The 16,470-nt window shown below is 38.7% G+C and overlaps 1 protein-coding gene across 5 annotated transcripts in view; it reads right to left on the reverse strand.

Moving 5' to 3' along the window:
* nectin1b (nectin cell adhesion molecule 1b) overlaps window positions 1-16,470 on the reverse strand; it is a 253,867-nt gene that overhangs the window by 191,321 nt on the left and 46,076 nt on the right. The gene's annotated exons all lie outside the window — the stretch shown is intronic.

A 16,470-nucleotide genomic window follows, 5' to 3' on the forward strand; every position in this document is an offset into this window, starting at 1 on the left:
CACTCTGGGGACATCAGAGATTTATTTTACATCTTGTGAAAAGGGCATTATACCAGCCCTTTAAGCTCAGACAAACCAGATTTTATGCCTGATGAAGGCCTGACTGGTCGGAACGTTGCACTCTGTAGTCACAGTGTAGTCAATCACACTCTTCTACTTTTTTATAATTTTTTTTTATAAACTATCTTGAAATTAAATGTATACTTAATAAATTAAAACACAGCAGACTAATTATTTATTTAAATTATAGTTAAAACATGGACTACAAGCACATGGTATTTGGTCTTCTATATGTGTTTTTTGTATTCACGATTAATTGATACATTGACTATTAATTTGAACAACAATCGACTATGCATCGTGAAAATTGACAACCCTAGCTGAAGTAACAACTCCTCATTGACTCTGGCTTTCGCGCTACGTGAGTGTGTCCAAATAGCTAGCATGCCCATTCAACAAGAGTACTTCAAACACTGCCTTCGTCGACAAACAGAACTAATTACAAGCATAGCAGCGGTGTTTACAGGCAGCATTAGGTCTTCAAGAGCTCCGGATGTAGACTTTCCCTGCATTTGTAATGATAGTAGATCCCCCCCACCCGACACTGATCCTGACTGCCAACCCTCCCACACCACTCCATCCTAATTATTTCTCATTGGTAAACATCTCGGTGACAGCCTCAAGCACCTATTAATGGAAACAATGTGGGATCCAGTCTGAGTGAGCCCACAATGATGGCACTCGAATTAAGCTACAATAAACCAGGCAGGCAATTAGTAGTAAACGAATGGGTTTTCTATTTTTTCAAGAAATGGCTTTCAGGAGTTTGAAGGTATCTGTCACGTAGAGGATGCAACCATTGCCCCTAGTTAAAACAATAGTGGTTTTGTCTCTCTAGATAACCCAAAATACAGCATGCCCCATTTCAAATGTCTTGTTTTGGCAGGCCCCTTGTCTTTTGTCTCCCTGGTGACCTTCTCTTACCCCCTCCAGCTGAGAATGATGTGTCAACACTCAAACCCCTCCCTCTTGCCCTTCCTTTTTGTCTCGCTTTCATGCACGTGGCATTACTCATACTTTTGTTTAACTACCCCCTTTACCTCATCCCCTGCTTTTCATTCATATTTTTCTTTGTCTTCACTTCCTTAACACCTGACCAGATAACCGGCTCTTCTTACATTTCCAGTCTGTTATGCTTCCTCAGAAGGGCCATGCATCCATGAACACTTTCAGTTCCTGTTTAGCTCTACAGAGGCCATTCATAACAGAAGCTTTCCTGACCCGTTAATAACTCTGAGGCAAACGTGTCTCTGGAGGGTCCATGACTTCTGTTGTCTTTAACAAACCTGTTGTAAAAGACCAAGAGTAGATATATTTCTCCTCGCCGTCAGGTGCTGTTTTGTCCTGTTGGCCTCGCTTCCTGCACAAACATATACTAAACCACAAACCTTCACCTCCCTCTTTCCCTTCTCCCTCTCTCTCTTATTTATGACTGGCAAAAGAGGTAATTACCTCCTACAGAGAGACCTTAGCAAAGAGGAAGTAACTCTGAACTACTGTGCTTAATCACGCCACCATAAAAGTTGGGAATACTGCAGGAGGGGGAAAAGTACAGGTTATTTGACCAAATGGGTGTCATTGTGTCCCTAATATAAATATGTATAAAAAAAGACAGTCTCATTTCAAGAATGTAACTTTCAATGACGATTTAAAGCCTACTTTAGTATTTCAGCTTATGTTTATTGCTTGGCAGCCTAAAATGTCAAACCTGTTACGATAAGTTTGTATAGTAAACAAGTGCTCATTAAAAAGTGCATGCTTGTAGTTATATCAGTATTAATTTTTCTAAGAAGAATGTTGGTGTCATGACCTTGAGCACTTGTAATATCAAATTAAAATGAAAAATGATCAACCCTGTGACCTTTCTGATTATTCCTACACTGAGATTAGAACTTAAAAAGTATCAATTTAGATTGATTTACACTTAAACACATTGTTTGTTTGATAGATGTATTTATTTATTTTTATCATATAAAGTCCATTTTAAAAATCATGTTTTTAAACTGTAAAAGGAGCCAGTTTCATGGAATGGCCAATATGACAGTAACCGGCAATTTAAATTACTGATCAGGGATCAGCTTCATACTGATAAGGGTATTCGTTAGCCATTTTAAGAAAAGTTGAAAAACTGGTTTGAGCACAGGCCCGTTGGTAACATCAGTCATGAATGTTTAACAAGTATGGACAAGTGTTTAAATGCTAAGTTCAAGACTTAAAAGGTATTTGAAAGCTAATCTGGGAAAAGTTCAACTTGAGACGGAACTTATAGTACAAAACTAAAATGGATCTCATGGCCAGCGGGGTTGAAACTAGCCACACATTTAAACAGAAAGAGAGAGAGAAGCAGGCAAAATGTGCACTGTTCATATAGTGTACAGAAGTATGTCTTTTGTGTGTGTGTCTATGTGTTTGTAAGCTGAGAATTGGAAAAGACATTTCAAGGTCTCCACAGCACACACACTTCAAAGAAAGATACGATTTTTGAGAATCCATAGTACTGACCTCAAATAGAAAAAAAAAAAAAACCTTATTTCTGATGTAGACTCGTCTTTCTCATGAAGTGTTAGACTTGGTATAATTTCAGGTTTGTGTTTAACAAGAACATGAAAGTATTTGTATTTATTTTTTGGCCATGATTAAACTAGATATTTATGATATTTACGCCCATGCAAAAGTTACTATCACAATAATGTTATAAGTCATAAGATTACCCCTAATCCTAAATATGACCATCATTGTGATCCTAGCCTTAGCAAACACCACTTATAAAGAAGGGGATCAAGCTGGTGATGTGTCAGTTTTTTAACCGATGCACACCAAACCCTTCATTTCTCATTTACACAGGCCTGTACGGATGAGATATTTTTGACCAGAGTGTATAGACCCATCAGTAGGCACTGTGAAACGACAGATTGATTGACTAATCGAGTTTGACAGAAAGACGGCTGGCAACCTCTGCACAGCTACCTCGGGGAACACCTGTGTCCTTGTACCCCTTGGTTTGACCCTGTTTCCGTCTGCATTTGCTACTGTGACAGGGTCGAAACAGAGGAAATGCCTTGTGAAGTACCAATATGACTTAAAGCTTGCCAACAAAAACCGAGGCAGATCTAGGTGGAGAGCAATACAGGCCTAGTTAACTTTAGCTACATAAAGACATTGCTATAGAGGAATAGTAGAAGCAGCAGGGAGACTATACCCTGCTAACTCCCTTCTCTGAGTCATCCACTTAGACCACCACAAATAAATATCAGCCTTCCCTTTGGGGGAGTTGTGAGAGAGGGGTAATTTTACGGCTCCAGAACCTAAATCCTCACAATGAGAATCCGAAAGCCTTCGGGTCCCTGACCCCATTTCCACCTCCTCTTCCTCCACCTCATGGCTGAAGGGGTCTTCCAAAGAAAGTAGGAGATAAAGAATAATTATAGCCTGCACAGTGGAGTTGAACAATGGAGGGCAATCAGAGAGAAAACTTGAGAATATAAGCACTTCTGTAAACAATAAAAGACTTTAAGTTGCTACGAAACAGAAGCAAGGGCAAACAGACTGCAAGAAAAAGTTGGAGTTGGCACAATGGTGCCCTCGAAAGCACAACAAAAAAAAGTTGGGTAAGATGATCTGAGTAACGATGAAAGTGAATTAACACACCACAGAGCAAATCCTTAGGTCTTAAAGTATCATCAAGTAGTCCTGACAAACACACCCAAGGGCGATGTTTCAGACAACATTGACTCTACTTCCATTTCCAGGTCTCTTAGCTGGACTACATGAAGAATTTCATAATGTGGAGGGGAGCAATCGCATGGAAATAACTTCAAGACATATGAAGTCAGAAGAGGCTAAAGCCTTCCCCATTGCTCAAGGTGCATTAAACAATCTCAGTTAATCACGTTGCGGCAATGTACGTTTCATCCACCCATAATGCCATTGAGAAAGGGCATTAAACAAGTCTAACATATTTGCGATCATTCCCTCAAAACTGACACTTCAAGAACATAATCTGGCAAGACTGTGAGCATGTAGGTGGAAGTCAAGGATGAATGTGGTTTTCCTACCGGAGGGTCCACTCCTAGGCTGCATTCGTTTTTCTAGTCTAAACACTGACCAGGGACCTCCAGGAAAATGAAATGCATAAAATAAATGTAGTGCACACTAAAGCCTAATATGTCCTGAGCAAATCCATAAAGTTTTGCTTGCGAATTAGTGCAAACCACCACAGGCGACGGTCACACCTCAGATGAAATATTCTCTGAACCTACAGGTTCACTGATGAAAAAAGTATCAATAAGTAGCTTGCTGAACTTTAAATTTACCTACCTAGGTTTAAAAAAGAAAAAGAAACAACCTCAAGGATTGTTATTTTTTTTTATACAAATCATTAAACTGTAAATAATAATAATAATAATATTAATAAAAAAATAAGAATTAAACTTCCAATGGATCTAATAGATCTTGGACATTTATTTTAGTGCAGAGATTCTCAACCGGAGGATTGGGGCCCCCAAAGGGTTCACCAAACTTCCAGAGGGGCCGCAGGATGACTTTTAAAGTATTACAAATTGAAACATGATTATTAATACATTTCAATATCAAACAAAATCTAAAATGAAATGTTAAAAAAACAGTTACAGCTGTTATGTATAGCCTATGTGGGTAGAGGGGGGCCTTCGAATATTGTGCTGGACAACGGGGGAACCTCTCACGATAGAATCACAGAATCTTCCTTATTCAATAACACACGTGGACCACGTGGCAACTAGGACTCCTGCATCAGTGCAGAAGCAAACTCCAAACAGAGCTACCATTCTCCGAGATGGCAGCCTGACCGGATCCGCATCTCTCCCCGGGCACGAGGCACAACACTGGACCTGCTTCAGGACTCTGAAAAAAAAAAAAACGATGGCATTCAGCCCATCTCATTAAGAAAACCGCAGAAAGGCTTGTTTAGAGAGTCTACAAAATACGCCCCATTGTGTGTGGGTAATCTAATAGCAATCTAGGTCCTTCAGTGAGGAAAAAAGAAGAGCTCAGCTTCGGTGAGGAGACTAATATGTTTATGTGCAAGAGAGTGATGATACAGTGCCTGCTAGCACATCCCGCTCACGCTGTGGGCGCATTACAACGCTGTATCAAGTTAGCAGCTAAAAACAGAGAAGAGACTGTGATGGTGGAGTTCAAGAGTAACTCTTAAGTCAATGAGGAGAATATAATGAATCCCACAGCTGGCTGTGCATTTACAATTCGTTCTAGCGTGTTTGTTTGTGCATGTTTCTGCAGACATTCTGAAATGTTGAGCGCTGCTTCTATATAGCCTACATGCCTTTTCGATTCCTGTTTTTCCAGCTTCCTTCACCCACTGTGTCAACCTTAGCTAATATTTACCTTCAGCAGAAACCTGCTGCAACAGATGGTCAGCATTTCGACATTCACTCGCGCTTTGCTCTCGCACCTTTCTCCATTAACGCACACAACTTTACACACAATTCCCCTGAATATCCCTTTTTATGATAGACCATCTACCATCTGCTTGACTGAGGCTGTTTATTTACCTGAACCAATGCACTACACAGGAAGTGATTCTGCATAGTATCTTTGTCAAGCAGTTTGGTACACATTATCAACACCCTAAAGCCCCAATATACTCACAGTACTTCATTTAGGGTCAAAAATTAAGTTTGAAATACCGTTGCAGTGGACCAGTGGTAATTCGAAAAGTCCAGTTGGAGCTTTTCTGGAAAGTTTTCTTTGGAAACCTGTTTCAAACTCCCGAAAATATCTCCAAACAAACAAATGGCGTCACACCAGTTCGTTCTTCGATTTCACTTGAAATATATCGGGGCCTAAGGGTACTGATCCCAACAGCATCAAGGCCCCTCAACACAAGCAGTTTAAATAGGAAACATGCCATTTGTTAAAAAAAATGGATGGAAAATATTGCAACACTCAGAAAAGAAAGTTTCAACTAGGCATGCACAGAAGCCAATTTTGTCTAAACAAATACAAATAAATAAATTAAACATTAAATCAACCATCTTAAAAGCTCCATGTTAATTTATGTAAACACAAGATGCCAGGTTTTGTAGCCTAATTTGAGCTAAAGAATATTACATTTTGGTCAAATTTTAGTGGTGATGTGCCATATGTTTCTTTCTACGCGTAGGCTCAGCAAACATCTTTTTGAGATTTTGGCCTTTCCTCATTCAAGCAGATAGGAGCTGTGCTTGCATAACTTGAAAATAACTGGCTGAGGGCATTATCAAGATGGCCGCCAAGTCGAATGACTTTCTTTAAAAGGACATTGCCCTCATCTAAAGAAAGGCACTGATTATACAACCATATGCTGCTTTCTTCCATATTTGAATATGGATCCAACCCCACATGGCACTAGTCCAATGTGATGTAGGAAGGAGCGTACAGGCCCACGCTGCTTCCCCCCGAGAGTGGTTTGAAGGCGTTGTGAAAATGTCAAGGGGATGTATCAGCATACCTGTGTTCTGCTCTTTCTTCTCCATCACTCTTTTTTACACACTGATTCATCTTTCGCAACTCGGCTTGCCAGCTCTTCCACTACATTTTTATATCCACAATCCAGCAGCAAGGATCAGAGCTGATCCTGACCTCCCTGAGGCCCTAAGCAAAATTCTGTTAAGGGGCCCTCCTACCTGGCCCAGCACCCGTGTAAACCATTTGCCATTGCCACACAGTCACACCTGACACCCCAGTGCTCCCACTACAATCCTCCCTCCTTTAACTAGTACTAAGAAAAATGTAATTCCTGATATAGACATTGTTACTAGAAAAAGTACATTCTTAATATCAATAATTCACATTTTAGTACAAATTTAATTATCGATATCAAAAATGATTGTGTGAATGAATAAAAGCTCAAATGGCTTGCCATAGCATGTTTTAAATGATAAAAGCAATACCTGATACTTGATGGTTATTATTTACTGAGGGATGTGCATCCATATTGACCAGTATGTCCAGCCAATCAACATTTTAAATGCAATATAGCCTATAAATCAATAGTCAATGTCAATATATTCCTTTCCATCTTGATTTATTGCAGAGTTGTAACTAAACTGACTTGAAGACTGGATAATCATTGTCCTGTTTTAAAAGTAGCCTATGTGTGCCTATAATGAGTGCCATCACGCCCATAGTGTACTGGTCCCCACAGATGTTTTGCTGGAAAGTGCGCGTTTCATTCCGTGCAAGCGCATATGAACGCATGTTAACGTGCGCCGTGATTATCTTTTCCGAGCTGCAGTGTACAAACAAACACCGTTGCCCTTTGTCATTTAACAAACGTAATAAATAGCTGTATTTCACTCTCACTTTTTTTTTTGTCAGGCACATAGTCACAAAACACCAGCTGGGTTAGACAGACAGACAGACTAGAGAGAGATGCACATCAGCTTAACTTTACTGTTCTTTACTGATATCCAACTTGGAGGGGAGAGAACACAAGTCTACCTGATTGCTGTTCCCGCAATTCACTCTCAAGGTGTTTTTTTTTTTTTTTTTTTTTTTTTTTTCGTGACCAGAAGGATAGTTCTGCTTAATTTTCTCATCGATGTTGTAAACTTTGATTGACGCGCTTTGGCACGAGGGGGAGGCGGGGCCTTGAGTAATTTGCCTGGCTCTACGCAACGTGCATAGTGTGCATATAGAGCTGATCGGCTCTGGCAAGGATAGATGATGTAATACACACACACACACACACAGGCTTTGAATCTGTTATTTGGCAAGCATATTGCACTCTTTATAAAGGTCAACGGATGCAGCACAAACTTTAAATGTTTGTTGCATCTTGTAATACTAGGTTTGTATATATGGCTACAATGGTTCATTTCAGACAAATTATTTTCAAGACATTCCCAGTTATCACAGGATTAGATTGTTGGCTTTTTTAAATAATGTATAGAGATTATACTGTGAAAAAGCTATTTCTAGCAAAAAGAATAATAATTGAGCCCACCACAAATAAAAAAATAAATAATAATAAATCATACATTATTATATTCATATTATTACAATTAGAATAACTATTATATTGTAATATATTTTAAAATGTAATCTATTCCTATGATGGCAAATTTTCAGCATCATTACTCCAGTCGTCAGTGTCACATGACCCTTCAGAAAGCGTTCTAATATCCTGATTTGCTGTTCAAGAAACATTTTTTATTATATAATTAACATTGTTGAAAAAAAAAAAAATATATATATATATTGTGTTGCTTAATATTTTTTGTGGAAACTTTGTGAATTTTTTTTTTTAGGATTTAAAAGAACAACATTTTTTTTTAACTAGAAATATTTTCAAACATTATAAATGTTTTTTTTTTTATAATTATTATTATTTATTTTTTTATCTTACCCACCCCAAACTTTTGAATGGTGGTTTCCAGAAAAATAGTAAGCAGCACAACTGTTTTCAACTGTTTGCTGTTCTTGAGCAATCAGCCTATTAGAATGATTTCTGAAACATCATGTGATTAATGATGCTAAAAACAGGAATACATATTTTTAAATATACTAAAATAGAAAACAGTTCTTTTAAATTTCACAATATCACTGCTCTCACTATATATTTTTTATCAAATAAATGCAACCTTGGAGAGCATAAGAGACATCTTTCAAAAACATCTTGATGATTACAAACTTTTGACCATTAGATAATATATAATATATTTTGTTTTGTCTCGCTACAGGCTCAAAAGAGGTCAACAGTAACTACAAAGTAAACAGGCCGATACAAGACTTGGGGACAAGGTCGTGCTCACTAACGTTTTCTCTCCGTCTCTCTTGCAACGTAAACAAGGACACTGTCATGGTTTCGGTTGGGCTGAGGAAAAACAAAAAGAACAAACACAATATCTGTCCGTACTTGCCCTAACAGCTGATGACATCATCCTGATACGAGATACCAGGCCACCTGTCAGAGTCAGAGGAAGTTAGGGTCGACGAAACTTACGTGGTTAATAATTACAAAGGCCGACAAAATGACTACACAGAAACTGTCCTGCTTATTTTGAAAAGAGAGACAGAAACTAGACACAAAGATAAGGAAAAAAGGCTCAGCTGGCACAATTACATAAATGCATGCATAAATGCATAAGAGAGTTTTACACAGAACGATATTCAGCTAAATTATTGATGTCCCCATTCAGTAAAAAGCTTTTTCTGTGGTACGCAGGAAAGAGTGACAGCTTCCTTTATTCATGCTGTGTTTGGAGTATGTATATGTTTTTGCCAGTGGATTTGAATGTGTTTAATATGCTGATGTTTGCGCAAGGATAGGTTTGTGGACAAAAGGACGACAGCAGGCTACCTTCTATGTAACTATGTAAACATCTATAAAATGACTTTAACGAACTGAGATATTTTAACGAACCACAGTCTCCTGTGGATATCAACATTAAAGTGACCAGCGTTTCCCAGAGGGTGATTTACAACCAACGTAACCAAACAACATGACCACTGCAAGCACAAGCCCGTGACATTGCAAACGCGAAGTAGTTTAGACATAATGAACAAAACATAATTAATATTTTATTGCACAGATTGCCAGATAAATACGCCCACAAGCGTTAAATGATCGGTGATGGCAATTTTTCAATAATGCAGTGATATTCTCCAGCACAAAATCAATAACAGCTGTTAGATGTCTTCATGTGAAAAATATCTAATCAATAAATAATGTGGCCATGGCCATTACTGGTGGGCCATAAGTAATGTATTACACCTGAGACAGCCTTTGTCTGGGGGTTACTGTTGTGGGTGGTTCTAAAGAAGGTTGGAGTCAAATTAAAGTGAATCCAAGCATAGAGATTAAGACAAAGGGAAAATAAGCACTGTATACAATTTAGCTAAATCAATTGCAGAGTACTGAATTATTATGTTATAATCAACCTTAAAGGGTTAGTTCACCAAAAATGAAATTTGTCACCATTTAGTCACTCTCATGTCGAAGAATAACCAAACTCTTACGTGTTTGTAATGACCTGTGCGTTTAAACCTCACTCCCCTGGCCTCAAGAGGCACGTCTTTAGTGCCGTAGTTAGTGCGCATGCAACCCACACCGAGGAAACCCCGGTTCGAATCCCGCTCGGAGCGGTTACAGAAGCATTGCTCTAAAATATATTTTCTCTAGTATAAAATAATAATAATTGCAGTATTTCACCAAACCCACTCAACATGACTAAAACCCATAACTGAAGCATATGACAGAGTAAAGCATCATGCAACAGCATGCAGTTGCAACACAAACACACAGACTCAATAAAATCATGTCTGATGCAACTTCATGTCTGTCTCTTATGTGTATATTGAGTGTGGGTTTGGTTGTGTTTTGTGTCCACTGCTGAGCAGATGGTCCCAGTGCACCTTGGGTTACATTGTCAACTCTGCACATCCAGCAGAAAAAGTATTTCAAGTTCAGCCAAAAGCGACACTGGGGAATATGCTAAGACGGCCATGCATGGCAAATCCTCTCCCTGTCCATCATCATCAATGGGCAAAATTTCAGTCTGGAAAAGTTCAAATCCAAAGTATTCACAAGGAAAATCGGATTGGAGGTAAGTATAATTATTAAATGGATTACATGGATGAGCGATTCAAATGCTATGCATGAACTAGCATGACGCAAGATTGCAGGCTGGGTATGTATGTAAAAATAAAATAAAAAAATACTTGAAAATATAATCTATTTGCATTTATTAATTTGTGGTACTAAACAACGTAACACGCTGATAATAATAATAATAATAATAATAGGTGACAATGTCTCAGATATTACAGGATGAAATATTGGTGCATGTATATTTTACACCTTGTAACGAATATTTCATTAAGTAAATGAAAGAAAGAAAGAAAGAAAGAAAGAAAGAAAGAAAGAAAGAAAGAAAGAAAGAAAGAAAGAAAGAAAGAAAGAAAGAAAGAAAGAAAGAAAGAAAGAAGCATGTAACCCATACTCAGAATTTGTCCAACCCACACACGGAGCAGTGGGCAGCCATTATGCTGTGGCGCCCGGGAAGCGATTAGGGGTTCGGTGCCTTGCTCAAGGGCACCTCAGTCATTTCCTGCCGGTACTGGAATCAAACCAGCAAACTTTGGGTAACCAGTCAGACTCGCTAACCATTAGGCCACGACTGCCCTTAGAACACTTTTTTTTCCAGTGCACAAATCATGTTTTTTTGGACATGACACCATGGTAATAATATGTTTTCTGGACATATATCACTAAAAAGTACCACAGCATTACTTGAAGTACCTTGTAAATAGCATCATACATGGATTTGATAAAAGACCTATAACTTAGACCCAAATAATAGCTAGCCCTATTAGCCCCTTATATGGGTTTTTTGAGAATAATGGTCAACAGAAATTCACCCTTGTGTACTAAACATATTTTATCTTTAAATAATATATATAGGATTTATATTCTGTAGATCAGGGATGGGCAACTTTGGTTCTGGAGGGCCACTGTCCTACAGAGTTTAGCTTCAACCCTAATCAAACACACCTGAACAAGCTAATCGAGGTCCTCAGGATTACTAGAAAGTTACAGGCAGGTGATTTTTTCATGGTTGGAGCTAAACTCTGTAGGACAGTGGCCCTCCAGGACCGACGTTGCCCATCCCTGCTGTAGATAGTGGTACTGGCATTGGGCACTTGTCATTAAGGCTACATGATGGCTTAACCTGTGATTGGCTTTCCAAACTCCAAAGGTTTCTGTGACTAACAGCAGCACAGCCCCCTAATGGGAGGGCAAATATAAAAACAAAAAAGAGAACAGGAAATCAATATTTGATGTGAGGTGCTGTTGAAATCTTCAAGCCCCCTCCTGTGTCTCTCTGATGAAAGAGTTTTATGAAGATTTCTTAGAGGGAAGTCATGTTGAGAGATTCATCTATTTTTAATGATTTGTAGAAAAAATATGAGATGTCCATCGGACATAAAAGAGCATGGTTGATTACCAGGGTTTAAAAAGGCCAGTATTGTGGAAACACTACAGCTGGGCCGGTGGGCAGCTTTGGTCTCTCCCCCTCATTCGACAGAGCAGATTGATCCATTAACATGTCCAGTTGGGAATTCACGCTCCAACTGGAGGGGGTAGTGAAAGAGTCTGGACCACTCACAATTAACACATACATTTAGTATGCGACCGGCCAGTGCCATCATCTGTTATCTGGCGCTAGATAAGATCACAGAGATTTAGAACTTGAAGAACATTAGGAATAATTTATCCAAAGCTACAATGAGGTAAAGATGACTTAGAAATAAAAATGCCAAAACCATGATGGTTTCATATTGGATTTACAATATTATTGATTTTTTAAATGAGGTTTTAGGGCGCTTGGACTCATTATATATGGGTTTATCACTTTTTTTCTCCCAGTCAAGACAACATACTTAACACTAGCAAAGTTGTTAGCAATCATTAACACTTTTGCAGTCACTCATAATTTGCATGAATGTTTGGCATGGTGTAAATATTACTATTTCCTCTTTTTTTTTTTTTTAAGTTAGCCCTAATTAAATGGATATCATTTGTGTAATAAAATTATGTTTAAAATAACGTTCATTCACATGATATGAAGATTTCAGTCATATCAGTAGCCTAATAAAAGTGATCTTATTCTACAAGAAGTGGATGCAGCTTTTTATGTTAATGTTTTGTCATAATTATAACACTGGTTTGTAGCGCAAATAGTTTAACTGTTAACTGCACTAGTTATTTACCTATAGCAACAAATTAATTGGAAGTCTCACACATTCACTGGACATAGATTACTTCCACATTGCAAAATAAGCTGGATACAATGGCATGGGTAACCAAAATATGTTTATTTTAAATGATGCTGCCTCCACACCAATAGGTGTCAGTATACGTCCAAGCCGACTGCCATATCGGCCAGTGACTTTCAACTAAAGCACTTTTAACTAAAAAAGCAAAGAATGGTAGAAAAGTAAAGAGGGTAATGTATAAACTGTTCAGTGTTTCTGAGTAGAGCTCCTAGAGTAGGGGCTGTACTATTTCCGTGACCAAGACCGCAATGGATCTTTCCAATGGCTCTTTGGGAGCGTTCCATTCTCCACACACAGCCCATGGAATGCTCACCACATCTCTAGTCTCCAGTGCATGTGCTGCCCAGCTGGGTAGAGGGACGTCAAGTCCCCCTCCTCCAACATTTCACCACACACCACAATTCAGAGCTTTTTCCCATATCCACACACACACACACACGCACTTCAATGCATAGCGGGTCCAAAACACACCATGTCTAGGTCCAAAATCCAGTTTTCACTTTCTCTACAATAGTTCTATAAACCTTCAATGTGACTTTTGTTCTAATCATGGAAACTTTCCAGAATTCTGTCAGATTATCTCAGCAAGTCTGGAGGTTGTTATTCCAGGTCTCACATCAAAGAGCAGAGGAAACCCAATCCAAATGACACATCATCTATCATAATCCATGTCCTTCCGTCAATAACCTTCTCCGCCAAAAAAACCCAGCAGTCCGTGGTGCGATAGATGGAAAGTGATATTCCGATGACATTTTTCTTCATTTAAAAACTCACCAAATAGATTTACAGTCATCAAGCGAATGACTGTACAGCAGCGTAGAGCTATTGTAGCATTTAAGCAAAAACAAGAACATTTCGTAAAAAAAAATTAAACCAAGACCAAGAGATTTCTCAGAAGTGAAGTGCAGAACCGGGGCGCTGATTGCACATTTGAAGAGTTAAACATTGAGGCACTTTTGGCTTTCAATTAAATGAAAAGTATCTGGCTACGAGATGAAGACGAGAACCACAAAACCACAGGTTGAGGAGAGGGAGAACGTATGAAAAAGTCGAGGGGTGGAATGAGTTACAGAGTTCCCCACAAGACCTCAGAAGTCCAATGCTGTATATTGACATGAAGACCATGAGATGGAGGAACTCGCCAGTGGAGCCTTATACAAAGAAGGTTAGCATATGTGTTTTAGCATATAGCACAAGTCATTGTGGTTGAGGAAAGGGGAAAAAACCAAGGCTAGCTCCTTATACTTCACTGTAAATGCAGGCCTGAGGTAATTGCCCTGAGTTGTCTGAAATCAACAGGGTGGGTGGGCTCACAAAGGAGGGTCTCGGCAAAAAAAAAAAAAAAAGGAAATGGACTTGTGGGATTACGCAGTGAGTCTGAAAATCAAAGCATTTTGAGGAGTAGATTCTTTTCTTTTACACAAAACAACTAGATTACACCAGAACGACATTAAGATGAATCAGACAGCATGCTTTATTTGAAGTTCGGCTTTAGGATGAATGGATGTCAGTGGGTTAAGATAAAGGGTGTAAGATGATTAAAAAGATAGAACAAAGGCTACGAATAATTGTGGAGTTCAAGACAGTTTCAATGTAAACGCATTGACAGCACTTTTAACGGTTCTCTTCATTAACGGCCATCAAAGGTACACTATAATTACCTGCTTTTTCAAAGATGTGCTGAAGTTAAACTCCATAACGTGTCAGTCCGCATGAAACATTCAAACATCCCCAAAGGTCTACTGAGCCATTCTTACAAGGTGAGACAATCCCCTGTGAAAAGCATCTGCTTTTCGCCTGAAACCCTTTGATAAAGAAAGAATGGGGTAAATATATGAATAAGTCTAGCTGACATATCACAATACTGTATTACTATTGATCAGAGACCCTGAAGCGAGCAAGAAAAGAGACTCAAAGGGAGATTCAACAACTCAATTAGCTTGTATTGAAATTACTGTCACTCACTGAACCTTAAAAGTGGAGGAGCACCGCTCGAAAGAACTCAAAATCGGGCACAGTCTTGGCAAATCTGCAGCTTAAGGAAGCAACACAAACTTGCTAGCAGCAAAGGATTACGCTCATCATCATTTCCTCTCATATAACAAACCATATTATGGTGGAAAGGACTCACATGCCCCAGATGCTTCCACAGGGGCAGCAAGCCATTGAATTTGTGTAGCTCTTTTTTAAACACCAAAAAGTTTTGTTCCAAAAAAAATTCCTTTTTAACCACTGCCAACACTCGGCACCCACCTGGAAAATGCAACAACAGCCTGTTTGTGCCAGTGCAATCAACACACATTTGCAATTCAGAGGGGAGAACATGGGAAATGAATTATTTTTGTCAATCAGTTTTTGATTGAGCTGTGAAGTAAAATTTGGAATAGTGTGGCCAGGTTGCATTTAATCAAGAGTTCACCCTAAAATTTAAAATCTGTCACAATTTACTCACACTGTTCCAAACCTGTATGTTTTGAACAATGTTGGTTCCAAAACAATATACAACCCATTTGACTTCCATAGTATGGACAACAAGACAAAATATAATCTTTTGTGTTCCGTATAAGAAATAAAGTCATAGTGCAATTTATGAAAAATTCTCAAAATTCTTAACATAGCATACACATCATCATTGCATTGCCAGTTTTTAGTGTTTCGTTTTTTTTAAATGGGAACAAAATGTCAAGTTAAAATTGATTTCAGATAAAAAAAAAATTAAAAAAAAGTGAAGATCTCGCCATTCTGTCTAGGTGTTTTTGAATGAGCGAGCTCTATCCCTTAAGAAACACATCTGGAGGACATAACCCAAAATTAGCATAATTATACACAGTTACTACTACAAGACCCACTAGTCGGTTTGACGTTAAGAGAGCCCACCGAGTAAATTTTGAATACATAGTTTTGTATCATTAATGTATCGTTTTTACCCTTACAAAGGTTCATCCTTGGAAACAGACACCCATTCTCCTGTTTTACCATTTTGTCAAAGTGCCAACCCTATGCATAGCCACTCCTTTCCCCTCGCTCGATCCCTTCACCACTGTCATGCTTTGAAAGGATTGACAGGCTCTCAGACAGAGCTGATTAAAAGCTTTAAGGTCAGAGAAGTGGGACAGCTATTGAGTGAACACCTGTCTGGCCATACACACACCGCAAACCCAATGCATTGCTACGTGTGATCTTCATCACAGCATGATCAAAGACTCCAAATAAAACAGCCCTGCCGCCCCTAACACTGCACACACACACACACACACACAGTCATGGGTGACTGCCCTACCTGTCTTGGCCAAAACACCATCATTAAATGCCAAACAAGTCCATTTTTTAAAGGTTCTGGAAGCGCTAACCCTCATCCTATTTCTAAAACCCAAGCCTCAACTGACATGTCAGAAAACACGATGGCTGCAAACCCAAAAGTGGAAAATGATTCCCAGATGGAGAATCTTTCAGATTGTGACTCTTGATCGGTGTTAATATTAATGAATTATATACTTTTATAAAAAAAAAAAAAAAAAAGTGCATACTTGTTGCAGAGAGGTTTTCTATAAAAACAATGTAAATGAAGGATGAGCATGCTCAGTTTGAGAA

Source organism: Rutilus rutilus (genome assembly GCF_951802725.1).
Source record: "Rutilus rutilus genome assembly, chromosome: 5".
Lineage (NCBI taxonomy): Eukaryota > Metazoa > Chordata > Actinopteri > Cypriniformes > Leuciscidae > Rutilus > Rutilus rutilus.